The following is a 15,535-nucleotide window of genomic DNA, read 5'->3' on the forward strand; positions in this document are numbered from 1 at the left end:
CCATCCTGAGATGAATCGAATACAACTGTTTGTTTAGCCACTTCAAGTCACTGGGTTTCATTCCAACATCTTTCTCAGGCAGCAGGAGGGGTGTAAGGCAGAGGCCAGTGAGAGTTGGGCGGGGGACCTCTCTTTCGCTGCAATCTAGAAAATATAACAAATGTTACTAAATAAAAAGGAATAGGACCCCTAGGGGCCAGATCCTCAGCTGGCATAAGCCAGAGTAGTGCTATTAGGGTGACCAGATAGCGAGTGTGAAAAATTGGGACGGGGTGTGTGTGTCAGGGGAAGGGAGAGGGAATAGGTGCCTATGTAAGACAAAGCTCCGAATATCAGTTCTACCCTATGAAATCGGTACATCTGGTCTCACTAAGTGCTATTGAAGACAATGGAGCTATGCCACTTTGCACCAGCTGAGGATCTTAAACCTATGCCATCAGCACTGCTTTCCCCTTCTTTCCTGTGCCTCCCTACCCCACTGGCCTGACTCTAAAGCAGCGGTGTGCTCCTGGGCTGGGCTGGCACAAGCATTTTAGGTGGTTGAATGGGCAGGCACAGAGGTGGTGTCATAAACATACAGCTAAGGGTAGCATAAAATCCCTCTTTTACCGGTAAAGGGTTAAGAAGTTCAGATAACCTGGTTGGCACCTGACCAAAAGGATCAATAAGGGGAGAAGATACTTTCAAATCTGTGGGGGAAGGTTTTTGTTTTGTGTTTCTGTGTGTTCTCTCCGGGACAACGAGGAACCAGGGCAGGGAAAATACATCTCCTAAAGCCATACCTGAACTAAGCATCTAAGATTACAAATTGTAAGTAATAGGAAGGAAATGTGTTAGATTATCTTTTGTTTTAGCTTGTGAATTTTCCCTATGCTAAGAAGGAGGTTTATTCCTGTGTTTTGTAACTTTAAAGTTTTGCCTAGAGGGGAATCCTCTGTGTTTTGAATTTGATTACCCTGTAAAATTACCTGCCATCCTGATTTTACAGAGGTGCTTCTTTTACTTTTTCTTTATAATAAAGTTCTGCTTTTAAGAACCTGATTGGTTTTTAGTGTCCTAAAAACCCAAGGGGCTGGTCTGTGCTCACCTTGTTAACCTATTTGGTTGGTATATTATTCTCAAGCCGCCCCAGGAAAGGGGGTGAAGGGGCTTGGGGGAATATTTTGGGGAACAGGAACTCCAAGTGGTTCTTTTCCTTGAATCTTTGTCTGACTCACTTGGTGGTGGCAGTGATACCGTCCAAGGACCAGGAAGAATTTGTGCCTTGGGGAAGTTTTTTACCTAAGCTGGTAGAAATAAGCTTTCATGTGGGTCCCCACATCTGTACACTAGAGTTCAAAGTGGGGAGGGAACCCTGACAGGTGGTCTGTTCCCTTCTCCGGTTGTCACCAATCCCTCATACTCTGGACTGCACACAGAGTTCTGGTTTTAAACTCTTAGCCTTCCTTTCTAAGCTAAGGGTAGTGGGCAGGGCAGCAGTATTTGCTACACGGCTTCAGAGTGTGGCGTCCCCACCAACGTGAGCCTTGGCTCCATCAGGCTCCAGCCAGTAGCATCTGATAAGGGCTCCTGCGTAGGGTTATGAGTGAAGGCCAACAGCAGACCCAGCAGAGAAGGGAAAATATTCCCTCAGAACCATCTGCCTCAGACAGAAGGGATTCTCAGAAGGGGCCTAGCATCCCCAAACAAAATCTTCACCCTACATCTCCCTTGCCCCAAGAAGATAGATGCAGTGTCGTTGTAGCCCTGTGGTCCCAGGATACTAGGGACAAGCTTTTGAGCCACACAGAGCTCTTCTTCAGAAGAAGCTCAAAAGCTTGTCTCTCTCACCAACACAAGCTGGTCCAATAAAATATATTACCTCACTCACCTTGTCTCCCCAAGGAGATAGAGTGAATCAAGGGGTATCTGATAAAACATGGTCCATACTTTAGACCAAACTCCATAATGCTTATGGTGTCCATTACCGATTTGAGAAAATCCACCTGATTTTCTATCTGGAATGTATTACCCCAATTGAGGTCAGGTATCAGGTTTCATTAGTCCAAGAGCTGAAAAACACCACACTGCTGTTGCTGGGATAACCCCAGTGAGACTCGTGAAGAATGGTCAACATTCTGTGGCAGATGCAAGTTTGCTGTACTCTGAAGGAACCAGCCACACTCTGTCCAGCCTTTAATAAATCACTCACAATGTGGCACCCTATTTCTGATCAACTGCTATGTGCCAGGTTGATGTATCACCAGGGGCAGCTTTCTCCACTGTAGCCTGTGCTCCCACTGAGGAAGCTACAGATGCTAATAAAGATTAAACCTATCAGCTGCTAGCAGCAGTAACACAATCTGTTCCACTGCACAATGAACTCATTATACTTGGAGATCTGAATGCCAAACCAAGTTGTCCCAAAAATGGCTTTGAGACTATTCTTGGGCCTATTCTTTTCTGATACAATATGTGACAATGCTGTGAGAGTTGTCTCCTTTTGTGCTTCGCATAGTATTACCATCACTGGCAATAGCCTGGCTTAGATGTCCATCAGAAAACCTGAATGTCCAGCAATGACCAGGCGAGGAAGAAGCTGGATCATATATGCGTCCAGAATCATAATACAATAAGGTCATATTGGATCTACAGAGGAGCAGAAGCCCTGGCAAATACTAACCATTATCTTCTTGCTGTTGAAATGGCAATTACTCTCCAATTTCAACACAAGCGTGCACCTTTTATGACACCTAAGACACAATGCAGCTGTGAAAATTCAGCACTTGCTAACAAGTGCTTTGTCGCAGTGCATAACAAATTTGACGCACTTGGCACTCTCCCAGATGACGTAGGAACAGTGTGGACAGCCATAAGCATAGTCATCGGAGATGCTGTATATGCCATTCCAAAACTGGAATGCTACAAGGAATGCCCTTGGCTATCTGAGGAGATATTTCAAATGCTGCAAAAGAAACCTGAGGCCAGACAACGCCATGATGCTGCTGAGTGTAAACATTTACAAAGTATTTTTCAGGCAGGAGCAAAAGTGGCTTGTGAAGTTTATTTTGAGAATTTGGCAAAAGAGAAAGAAGAGGGAATAAAATCTAATAAATTATTACCTGAATTCAAAGCTGTTAAATCCCACCAATCCAAAACTGGGCTTCATGTCATCTTTTTGACAATAAATATGGCTGATGGTAAAATATACTCAACTCATGAAGAAGTCCCACAAAGATGGAAAGAATATTGTGAGACTGCCCTTAACCATCCTGAAGTGACTCCATGCCCCCATGTGGACATAGTAGTAATAATAGATGCAATCCCTGACACTGAAACGTGTGTAGACATACCTATATGGGAAGAGGTTTGCTATGCCCTAAAGAAACTGCAAAGTGGGAGTGCTGCTGGCTCCGATGGCTCAACACCCCAAGTTCTCAAGTGCGCCATAGAACTCATAAGTGTAGCATCACACCAACTTTCTGCCTGGGCGTGGACTACTTGGAAGGGTACCAGCAGAGGGGAAAGAAAGGATCATCATCCTGCTTTACAAAGGGAAAGGCCCATGCACTGAGTGCGATAGCTACAGGCCAATCACTCTGCTACCCGTTCCCAGAAAAGTTTTTACATGTGTCCTACCTGCCCACCTTCAGCTTCAGCTTCTGAAATACCATTGTGCAGAGCAAGCAGGATTTCCTGCTAGTGATCTACAATGGATGCTACACTTGCTCTTCGTCTTTTACCTGAGATCCACTGCAAATTCAATTGTCCTTGAACGTGGCATATCTAGACCTAAAGGCAGCCTTCAATTCTGTTGATAGAGCTGCTCTGTGGAAAGCCCTAAAAGGCACTGGCATTCCTGACATTCTCTTGAAGTTACTTCAGGATCTACATCATGACTCAGGGGTATGGAGTGCAATGGAGGACCTATAGGTCCAACAAGTTTTACACTAGATCTGGCATGAAGCAGGGATGTGTCCTGGCCCCGGCCCTGTTCTGCCATGCAATGGCTTGGCTCGTTAAACATATTGCCACAAATATTGGAATAACTGTGAGTTCAGCTTCTTTTTTCTAGATTATGTGGATGATGTCCTCTTCTGCCGCAAATGACCTTCAAGATGCACTAGAGATCATCTAGAACATGACAGCTGCCCTTGTGCCAAGGGTTGCTTGGGCAAAAAAAAAATCCAGAGTGTTGGTGCAAAAGTTGTGATACAAGACATCTATGCTGCTGGACAAATCATGGAAGTAGTGGATGATTTCATCTACCTACATATTTAATTGTCATCAAATGGGTGCTGCCAGCCAGACATCACAAGGAGAATTGGTTCAGCAGCCTCAGCCATGAAGGACCTGCCCAGGGTCTGAAGCCAAAAGAAGGTGAAATTATATACAAAAGTACTAATTTATCAAATCTGTGTACTTCTGGGGCTCTTATATGGGTCTGAAATATGAACATTGCTGGAAGCATTTTGTATGCCTTACCAGAGGAGATGACTGGGCATAAGATGGTTTGATTTTATCAATAATGTGGGGGGGACATATCATTGACAAATGGCCTTGAGAAGACTGAAGCCATCAATTGGTCAAGGCTGGCTGGCACTTTTTTCTCAGAAGCCTGCGTTGGAGATAAATCCCTGCACATCAAGCCCTAAAGATCAGACTTGAGGTCAGGAGGGGACATTGCCTGGCCATGGACTGGCAGTGGCCCTGTGGTTGTTCACGATTAACCTGTCTGTGCCAGATCAGTAATAACCCTGTGGAGCTTTGAGATGCCTGGACTAAAACCATACAGTTTGGTCGTGGACATTTGGCACTACAAAACCTCATTGTGTTGTTTTCTAATCTCCATTTTTGCAAAACACACATAAAGAGACATAAGGAGCTGTTACATAGCTTAGAGCTGCTGAACTGCAAGAACTGTTATTCCATGAAGTATTCAGAGTAGCAGCTGTGTTAGTCTGTATCCACAAAGAGAAAAGGAGGACTTGTGGCACCTTGGAGACTAACAAATTTATTAGAGCATAAGCTTTCGTGAGCTACAGCTCACTTCATCGGCTGCATCCAATGAAGTGGGCTGTAGCTTATGAAAGCTTATGCTCTAATAAATTTGTTAGTCTCTAAGGTGCCACAAGTCCTCCTTTTCTTTTTCCATGAAGTATGTGCATGAGGTAGGACTAGTTTTTAAAAAGAGGCTGGCAAACTAATACAAAGTAAGAAAGGAGCCAACTTTCTCACAAAACTCAAATTTAAATGCTTCTTAATTTTGAAACAGTTTGGCAAGTTTTTTCTTCTTTTTTTTTTAATGATTTTAATTTCCACATATGTCACAAGAAAAACCATCCTCGGGAAGTTTCCAGGTCTCTCTTGAAGATCAAAGAAATGTAGATTATTCGTGTAAGTTTCCAATAAGAATCTAAAAGCAGATCCAAACAGAACCCTTAAACATTTTTCACATTTGTCCATCACTACTTACTAACAGAACAAAAAGAAAAGGAGTACTTGTGGCACCTTGGAGACTAACAAATTTTTTTGAGCATAAGCTTTCGTGAGCTACAGCTCACTTCATTGGATGCATTCAGTGGAAAATACAGTGGGGAGATTTATATACACAGAGAACATGAAACAATGGGTGTTATTATACACACTGTAAGGAGAGTGATCACTTAAGATGAGCTAATACCAGCAGGAGAGCAGGGGGTAGGGGCGGGGAAGAAAACCCTTTGTAGTGATAATCAAGGTGGGCCATTTCCAGCAGTTGACAAGAACGTCTGAGGAACAGTGGGGAGGGGGGGAATAAACATGGGGAAATAGTTTTACTTTGTGTAATGACCCATCCACTCCCAGTCTCTATTCAAGCCTAAGTTAATTGTATCCAGTTTGCAAATTAATTCCAATTCAGCAGTCTCTCGTTGGAGTTTGGCTTTGAAGTCTTTTTGTTGTAATATTGCGACTTTTAGGTCTGTAATCCAGTGACCAGAGAGATTGAAGTGTTCTCCAACTGGTTCATGAATGTTATAATTCTTGACGTCTGATTTGGGTCCATTTATTCTTTTACGTACAGACTGTCCAGTTCGACCAATGTACATGGCAGAGGGGCACTGCTGGCACATGATGGCATATATCACATTGGTAGATGTGCAGGTGAACAAGCCTCTGATAGTGTGGCTGATGTGATTAGGCCCTATGATGGTGTCCCCTGAATAGATATGTGGACACAGTTGGCAACGGGCTTTGTTGCAAGGATAGGTTCCTGGGTTAGTGGTTCTGTTGTGTGGTATGTGGTTGTTGGTGAGTATTTGCTTCAGGTTGGGGGGCTGTCTGTAAGCAAGGACTGGCCTGTCTCCCAAGATCTGTGAGAGTGATGGGTCGTCCTTCAGGATAGGTTGTAGATCCTTGATGATGCGTTGGAGAGGTTTTAGTTGGGGCCTGATGGTGATGACTAGTGGCGTTCTGTTATTATCTTTGTTGGGCCTGTCCGGTAGTTGGTAACTTCTGGGTAGTCTTCTGGCATGTCAATCTGTTTCTTCACTTCAGCAGGTGGGTATTGTAGTTGTAAGAACGCTTGATAGAGATCTTGTAGGTGTTTGTCTCTGTCTGAGGGGTTGGAGCAAATGCAGTTGTATCGTAGAGCTTTGCTGTAGACAATGGATCGTGTGGTGTGATCTGGGTGAAAGCTGGAGGCATGTAGGTAGGAATAGCGGTCAGTAGGTTTCCGGTATAGGGTGGTATTTATGTGACGATCGCTTATTAGCACCGTAGTGTCCAGGAAGTGGTCTCTTGTGTGGACTGGTCCAGGCTGAGGTTGATGGTGGGATGGAAATTGTTGAAATCATGGTGGAATTCCTCAAGAGCTTCTTTTCCATGGGTCCAGATGATGAAGATGTCATCAATATAGTGCAAGTAGAGTAGGGGCATTAGGGGACGAGAGCTGAGGAAGCGTTGTTCTAAGTCAGCCATAAAAATGTTGGCATAGTGTGGGGCCATGCGGGTACCCATAGCAGTGCCACTGGTTTGAAGGTATACATTGTCCCCAAATGTGAAATAGTTATGGGTGAGGACAAAGTCACAAAGTTCAGCCACCAGGTTTGCCGTTACATTATCAGGGATACTGCTCCTGACAGCTTGTAGTCCATCTTTGTGTGGAATGTTGGTGTAGAGGACTTCTACATCCATAGTGGCCAGGATGGTGTTTTCAGGAAGATCACCGAACAGTTTTCTTTTGGAAAATAACAGAACAATTTTCTTTTGGAAAATGCAGATTTCATCAAGTCAAAAATTTTTGCAGGAACGTTATCTATGTAATAATTTTCACAGGAAATTATTAAAATGTTCCTATAAGGGAGAGATGTTTTCTTTAGATTTTCTGGCTATATCAATGTAACAGAAATAGAAACACTGTAAGGGTAGTCAAAACAAAATATTTTTGGATTATTTCATTTTGCAAAAAGAGGCTGAGATTTCAACTTTTTGTCCCAATTCGGGATAAAACCAAATTTCAAAATCTTGGAAATTTCCCACGGGATGGAAATTCTGAATTTCAACCAGCTCTACCTGTCATCCTGCTGATTATGGTGGAGGTGCCTTGTCAAAGAGGAGACCCTGGAAGTAGCTAAACTCTGGATTACTCCGGGCTACGCCTGAAGCTCGTTCTCCAGTTGGATCCCCTGACTGAGAATAAAGAAAAGGAGGACTTGTGGCACCTTGGAGACTAACAAATTTATTTGAGCATAAGCTTTCATGGGCTACAGCTCACTTCATTGGATGCATGCAGTGGTGGTTGGCTGAACTCCTGACCTCGAGTTTTGCTATTGGCTTAGTGGGGACTGGATTTCACCCTTTATCTCCAGCTTTCAAGTGCTTTGTAAGAGCTGCAGCGTTTCCAAGGAGTGCTGCTGTCCTGCTGGGCCTTTGACTGAGGTGTGGTCACTGATGTAGTCACCGGCAGCTTTGAGGACCAGCATTAAGCCATTGATCTGACAATAGGAGGAGACTGGGAAGCGGCAGAGAGATCAGAGCAGGAAGGCAACGTGCTCACTGCAGCCCATTCCACTGAGGAGACACGTGGCTGCCTTCTGCACAAAGCTAGAGCCTTGGCACAGTGTCCACATTCACACCCAGTTTGTTTTTCATTCAGGCTTTACTTGGGCAATGGAACATTGGCCTGAAGAAGGATTTGATAAATACAGAGGGGTCACATTGTAGCTGGATCTAAACACTTGTCTGGATGCACACCAAATCTGACTTTCACCCTAGGAATAAGAATTGTAAACTTCACAAACATTTTCTTGTAGAGCAGATGACATTATGCAAAATAATAAGGCTTTATTCTGCTTTCTCCCAAAACAAGCTATTTTTCCAGAATAATAATGCAAAAGGCTTATTGGACCCAATGTCTTGATTAAAGACCCAAACCAAATAATGGGGCTCACAAAGGTGCCTGGCAAAGAGAGATTAGTATTTGCAATCCTTATAAATTTGGTATAATTTTTTTCTGCCCATACAACCAATCTGTTTTAACCATATTGTTACTCAGTGTAAGTCTTGTACTGCACCTACCGTAGCCTAAATACACTAGATACAAGAGGATTTTCTGAAATGTTTGTGCTGGAAAGACTTTGGACAGCTGAGCTCTGTGATCCACCTATGATGGAACTATGCAAAAGTTAATTGACTTTGTCTTCTGGTCAGAATGTGCCTTGGGGAGAAGTGCTCCCGTCAGCATAGGTAGTGTCTTCACTAAGTGCTACAGTCAATGTAGACAAGCCCTAAATTTCCCAGACCCGAAGAAGAGCTCTGTGTAAGCTGGAAAGCTTGTCTCTCACCAGCAGAAGCTGGTCCAATAAAAGATAATACCTCACCCACCTTGTCTCTCTTTTACCACCTTTTTTAAATTCTGAGCAGCTGGGTCACCATTGCTGTTAACTGGAGAAAGACTAGTCCTCCTACTGTGGGCAGATGGCTTATAAAAATCTGGGAAGGCTTAGCCATGGGAAGTATGACCAGTCTGCAGAATGACTCATATGATAGATATCTGAGTACATGGTTCCCTTTTATTACCAATGCTGAAAGGCAAAAACCAAACGTCCAGCACACTTTTCCTTGTGCTTTATAGATTCCCATCTGCTCTACTTGACTGACTCACTGCTATTTTTTAAAATCAATGTATATTTATAATTGTACTTAACTGCTTTTATACATCCTTTATGGCTGTAGCCCATACAATCACTGGTACTCCTCAGACTCTCGTCCAGATCCTCAGGTGGTATGAATCATAGCAGCTCAAGTAATTCAATACAGCTATGTGGATTTACACTCCCTGAAGATCTGGTTCTTTGGCATTTTTGTCCCTTCTGAAACCAGCATCACTCCTTTATCAAGGTAGCAGGTGGCCAGGGCCTTGCAAGTTAGTTCCACCGTGGAGGAAAAGTCAGAGATGTGGATTCTGGGTGTCTTCCAAGAGTAACTTGCTTTATTTACCCCTATACACCAGCCCTTGAACAGAGGTGCTCAGACAGCACACAGGTCAATCCCTTCTTTAGGGAATCCCAGCCCAACACCAATGCCTGGCTGCCAGGGTGCAAGTCTGCCTCAAGAATCAACTCTAATCAGCCTCCAAGGCGGATAGTACACTCTACTCCTGTTCACACCACTCCTTCTTCAAGAACTGCAACCTCTGCACCAAACCTTGCATAAAAGCAACAACAACACAGCATATCATTCTAACATTGAACAATTGCTCGCATGCTAAGAAAGAACTTGGAAGGCTATGTGTTACTGCCAGCACCTGATGATACCTCACATAACAACATTACGGTGACTGATTTTTGTCCTATTTTTATTTCACATACATATTAAATCTATTGATGTAATAACTGAAAGCAGTTACTTTTACATGTTTTTAATAAACAACAAAACATTTAACTAATAATGCTGGTCACCATATGTGACCATATTCATTGGCTTTTATGCAATAGCCCCAATTCTAACCTTTCATTTGTTTACTGTCTTTTCGATCACCAGACCACAGGGACAGTGACTGTCTCTTATCTATGTTTGTACAGTGCCCAGTATAATGGGGTCCCAATATCTACTGTGACCTTTGGGTTCTGCTATATTTTCAGTCTTCAGAGCTACTAACAAGAGAAATTATTTCCTTAGGGCTGGACTGCGAGTCCCATGTGGCCACACAGGGGAGTAAGCCCCCCACCGACCCATCCACCAGCATGGCTGAGCAGGACCTACCCAAATCTTGAACCTGGGAGTCAAGAGAGGAACAAGAGTCACATACGTGATACTGATGGAGGTAGTGAGGAGAAAGTGGGCGGGGATTAGGGACAGATCTATGTCTGGGCACAAGGGAAAGCATGCTCTGACTGGTGCAAGGCTGATGCAGCATACTCCCTTCCCCACTTTGAGTGAGAGTCATAATTCCTCTTGAGAGCTCCTCCTGGAGTGGCGCAGCGACCTGGAGCCCCCTGAACGTGGCTGAGGGGCAAATGCAATGCATTCCTTAACAAATGTGTTTTACCAAATATCTCCTATAGGACATCCAAAAGCTTTCCTGTTCCTGGAGCTGACTGGGGCTAGTAGGACAGTCAATCTATCTTGACAGACATTTTTAACTACTCAGTGCAAGTAATCTTCCTTGGGATCGAGTCAACTGACAATATTCTCCAACCTTTTTTTTTTTTTTTTCACCTTTGTGTGAAAATGGAAGTTTTCATAGAAATTTTTCAGTTTTTAATTAAACATTTTTAGGTATTTATCAAAAACAAAAATAGTCAATATTTAACAAAAACCTGAACATTTGATCAAAAAATATTTGTTTTCATTAAAATTTCCCCTGGTGAATAAAAAATTCCTGATCAGCTCTAACCAACGTAAGAACATAAAAACGGCCATACTGGGTCAGACCAAAGGTCCATCTAGCCCAGTATCCTGTCTTCTGACGGTGGCCAATGCCAGGTGCCCCAGAGGGTACGAACAGAACAGGTCATCATCAAGTGATCCATCCCGTCACCCATTCCCAGCTTCTGGCAAACAGAGGCTAGGGACACCATTCCTGCCCATCCTGACTAATAGCCATTGTTGGACCTGTCCTCCAGGAACTTATCTATTTCTTTTTTGAACCCTGTTATAGTCTTGGCCTTCACAACATCCTCTGGCAAGGACTTTCACAGGTTGGCTGCGTGTTGTGTTAAAAAATACTTCCTTTTGTTTGTTTGAAACCTGCTGCCTATTAATTTCATTTGGTGACCCCCGGTTCTTGTGTTATGAGCAGGAGTAAATAACACTTCCTTATTTATTTTCTTTACACCTGTCATGATTTTATAGACCTCAATCATATCCCCCCTTAGTCCTCTCTTTTCCAAACTGAAAAGTCCCAGTCTTATTAATCTCTCCTCGTATGGAAGCTGTTCCATACCCCTAATCATTTTGTTGACTTTTTCTGAGACCTATCCATTAGCTTCCCTGCTTCCTCATCCAGGCTACCATTCTTATGTTCTGGCACCTCTCAGAGCCATTCAGATACCACTTATCCTGTCAGTTTGTAGGCAAAAATCCCAGTGCCGTTGCTTACAGTGTATTAAAAATGTAGCACTATATTAATATGTTCATATTAAAAAAAAGCCTTAGTTTGCATGTAGATTTGAAACTATCCTGGTGTCACCAATCTCCTCACTCCTTTGGGGTTAGATCCATAGATGGCAACTGAAGTTAATACAGCTGTTCAGTTTTATCACAGCTGAGTTACAGCTCCATTATTCTCCCCAGGCCTGACATGCTGGAGGCCACATGGCCCTTGGTTTTATGGGTTATTTAATTACATTCAACTCCTCCACATTTTTAAGTTTTATATCCTGATCCAAGTGCCCATTTTATAATGTTATGGGCCTGCTCCAGCTCACATTGAAGTCGATGGGAGTCTTGTCACTGACTTCAGTGGAATTGGACCAGGCCCTTAGGAGACAAACAACCTGACTGGAAAACAATTTTTTAAAATCCATTACTCCCAAGACTAGACAGTGCTAGAAAACCACAGAAACACATTGTTCTCTCTCAGCTTTCTACTTGCCTCAGAGGCCAAAGCATTTAACAAACACTAATCTGAAGCAGCAAAAATCTGCCTCCTCACCCAGACATTAGCTCAGCTGAGAGATCTTATTGGCTTTCAGTTATCGCTTTTTTTTTTTTTTAATCCATCCCTTTGCTGTTATTGAGCAGGGTGGCTGGAAATTCTTTCCTGGTATTTCACAGCAAGCCGAGCATTGACCCTTTTTCTCTGGTACGTGTGAGATGTTGAGAAAACGGGCCCGCTTTCTTAATTCCACCCCCCCCCCCCCACACACACAATATATTGCAGAGTGGGGAACTATTCTTAGCTTTGGAAAATGTTCTAATAGATGACTAAATATCAAGTAATAAAAATCAGATACAAATGAATTAATTAATGTAGCAGATTGAGACTAAAGGGTTTCCAAGCAAATACCATGGGATCACTCAAAACGGAAGGGAAAACTAGGTCAGCGGCCAGAATCCGATAACTTAAAACCTTCAAATTTCCTGTGGTAAACAAATGTCAGACATATTATCGCTGTAAAGAATTTTAAGTACATCACAAATTCTCATGGATCCGAGGATATTATCTAAGGAGAAAGGTGTAGCTCCTGAGCAAATGAAGACTGATTGTGCTGAAATTTGAAAGATAGAAAAATTTGTAATGAAAGAACAGAGCAGCTGCCTCGAAGGTCCCAAATGCATCATAGCTGTCTCACTGGCAGAGTGCAAGCAAAGCCTGTGGAATCCAGCTCTCTGCACTGCTGCCATGTAAATGACCCTGCTTTACTATTCAAACTTCTTCCGCACTGCACATAAGTTTTCATTTCTCATTTAAGACCAGATTTTGCTCCCTTACTCACCCTGGGCTTGATTCGCATTTACACTAAGGCCCTTTACACTACTCTGGCAGTGTAAAGGGGTCTTAGCATAAACAAAGCTTTAGGCCCCCCTACAGAGGTACCTCACTACATGGCTTTGAGTGGACTGCTCGCAAACTAGGTACTACTCGATGTAAGTTTTAGTTGGTGTTGGTCCTGCTTTGAGCAGGGGATTGGACTAGATGACCCCCTGAGGTCCCTTCCAACCCTGATATTCTATGATTCTATGAATGGCAGGATCAGAGGCAGGGTTGTTATGAACAGCCCATACCCACAAATGGCTGGATGGAGGTCCAGTATAGAATTGCCTGCTAAGAAGGCAGAATTACCTGTCCAAGCTAGCACATGTAACAGTTCAGGTGTAAAATCTTCAAGAATGAAAGTGCCTGTAGGTGAAAAAGTTTAATTTCAGACCTGATCTACTAAACAGTACTATTGTCTGTGACAATAACTGCTTATGACCATGGTAACACAAAGGTAAAAAAAGTACACTAATTGCCGCATCTTTGTACAAGAATGATATTTGCACAAGCAGAATGTTACTTACCCATCACCAAGAACTTCGACTGAATATACCCACACCAACTTATTCCTAGCTTTTAAGGTCAGAGGGATCAATCCTCACTTGGTGTAACCTGTCATAGTTCCATTAACTTCAATAGAGCTGTAACAATTTACACCAGCTGAGGATCTGTCTCCTAATCTGCCTTCTTGCATAACAGAAGACATGGAATGTTGCTCAAGAAATCCTGCATCCAGCCCATAACTTGTGATGGGGAATCCACCATATTCGTGGGCAAGTTGTTCCAGTGGTTAATTACCCTAACTGTAAAAAACAAATTGCACCTGATTTCTAGTCTGAATTTGTCTAGCTGCAGCTTCCAGCCACTGGATATTGCTTAGCCTTTGTCCCCAAGATTAAAGAGCCGTCTAATATCTAATCTTCTCCTCATGTAGGTACTTACAGACTGATCAATTCACCTCTTACCTTTATCTAAAATACATTTAATATATTTAGGTTAAGACACTTAAATTCAAGGTTCCAGGTGTCCCTCAACAGACCCCAACAATGTTCGGCATTGATATTTCTTTCTGTTGATCCCTTCACCTCCATGATTTCCCAAAGGACACCTAGACAGGTGCACTTATAATATTCATCTCTTTCTTATCACATCAAGAATATAGTGGAACTGGAGAAGGTTCAGAGAAAGGCAACAAGTGTAATCAAGAATATGGAACGGCCTCCATATGAGGAGAGACTAAAGAAGATTAGGGCTGTTCATCTTAGAAAAGAGACAGTTAAGGGGGTGGGATATGACAGAGGGCTATAAAATCATGAATGGTGTGGGAAAAGTTAACAGAAAAGCTTTATTTGCACATTCCCACAATACAAAAATCACCAGTTGAAATTAATAGGCAGCAAGTTTAACATAAACAAGAGGAAGGGTTTTTTTCCACACAATGCACAGTTAACCTGTGGAACTCACTGCCATGGGATGTTGTGGTGGCCAAAAGTATAACTGGGTTCAAAATAGAACTGAATAAGTGGATAGAGGATAGGTCCATCAATGGCTATTAGCCAAGATGGTCAAGGATGCAACCTCATGCTCGGGGCAACCCTAAACCTCTGACTGCCAGAAGCTGGGAGGGGAAGACAGGTGTGGCTCACTCCAGCTGCCCTGTTCTGTGCATTCCCTGAAGCTGTGGTGCTGGCCTCTGTTGGAGACAGGACACTGGACTAGATGTGCCATTGGTCTGACTCAGTGTGGCAGCTCTGATGCTCTGATGTAATAATTCTCTACAGCTGGTGAGCAACGGATGCGGAACCCTGGCTCCAACTCTCCCTCCTCACCAAAGGAAACTGGTTTCAAATAGGCTGCAAGCCATAATGTTCTGCACCATCAGATCACCCCTCATTTCACACATGCCTCATCTCTTTATAGCTTAAAATAATCGACTGGTGCTTCCCATCCCCCTCCCCACAGTTTCTGTTGACATGTTCATAAATGTTCCCTGTAATGCTGTTTATAAAGGATGTTGCTTCAAGTAAGAGAGCCTTCAGCTCCCTGGAAACAATAATGCAGACAAGTGAACACTGTTCATAGTGCTTTGCATTTCAGCCTGTGTGCTGTAACCTAGAGCAAGCAGGGCGGGAACACTCTGCAAAGGGCTGCTCATTTCAGAGGGGTGCAGGATTGCGGCACCCTGCACAACGCAACATTCATTTGGTATATATGCTAGTGCCGATGCGCTGAGTCCAGGAAGTCATCTGGGAGCGATCCGTCAAGGAGAAAGTGGCAGGTGGTTGGCCACTTCGCCGCTAGGCTTTTGTCTAGGAGGAAATAATACATTCTTCTCCTGACAAAGTCAACGAGTGTTTAAGCCTGGAGAATGTGTTCAGAAAGTGGGTAATACCACACACAACTCACTTCTCAGGTGGGCTGTAGATTTAGTTGCAGCTACGTTGGTCCATGGAAGGCCGTTTGAGCTGAGCTCAGTTCTCTCCCCACCTTGGCTAATTGTCATGGAATCTGACATGAGTAATTTGAAGGAATGTTGTCAAGTGCTATTTGACCATGTTTTACTTCAGTGCAACCAAGAGCTGGGGTGCTCTG

This window comes from Lepidochelys kempii, chromosome 11, assembly GCF_965140285.1.
Source record: "Lepidochelys kempii isolate rLepKem1 chromosome 11, rLepKem1.hap1, whole genome shotgun sequence".
NCBI lineage: Eukaryota > Metazoa > Chordata > Testudines > Cheloniidae > Lepidochelys > Lepidochelys kempii.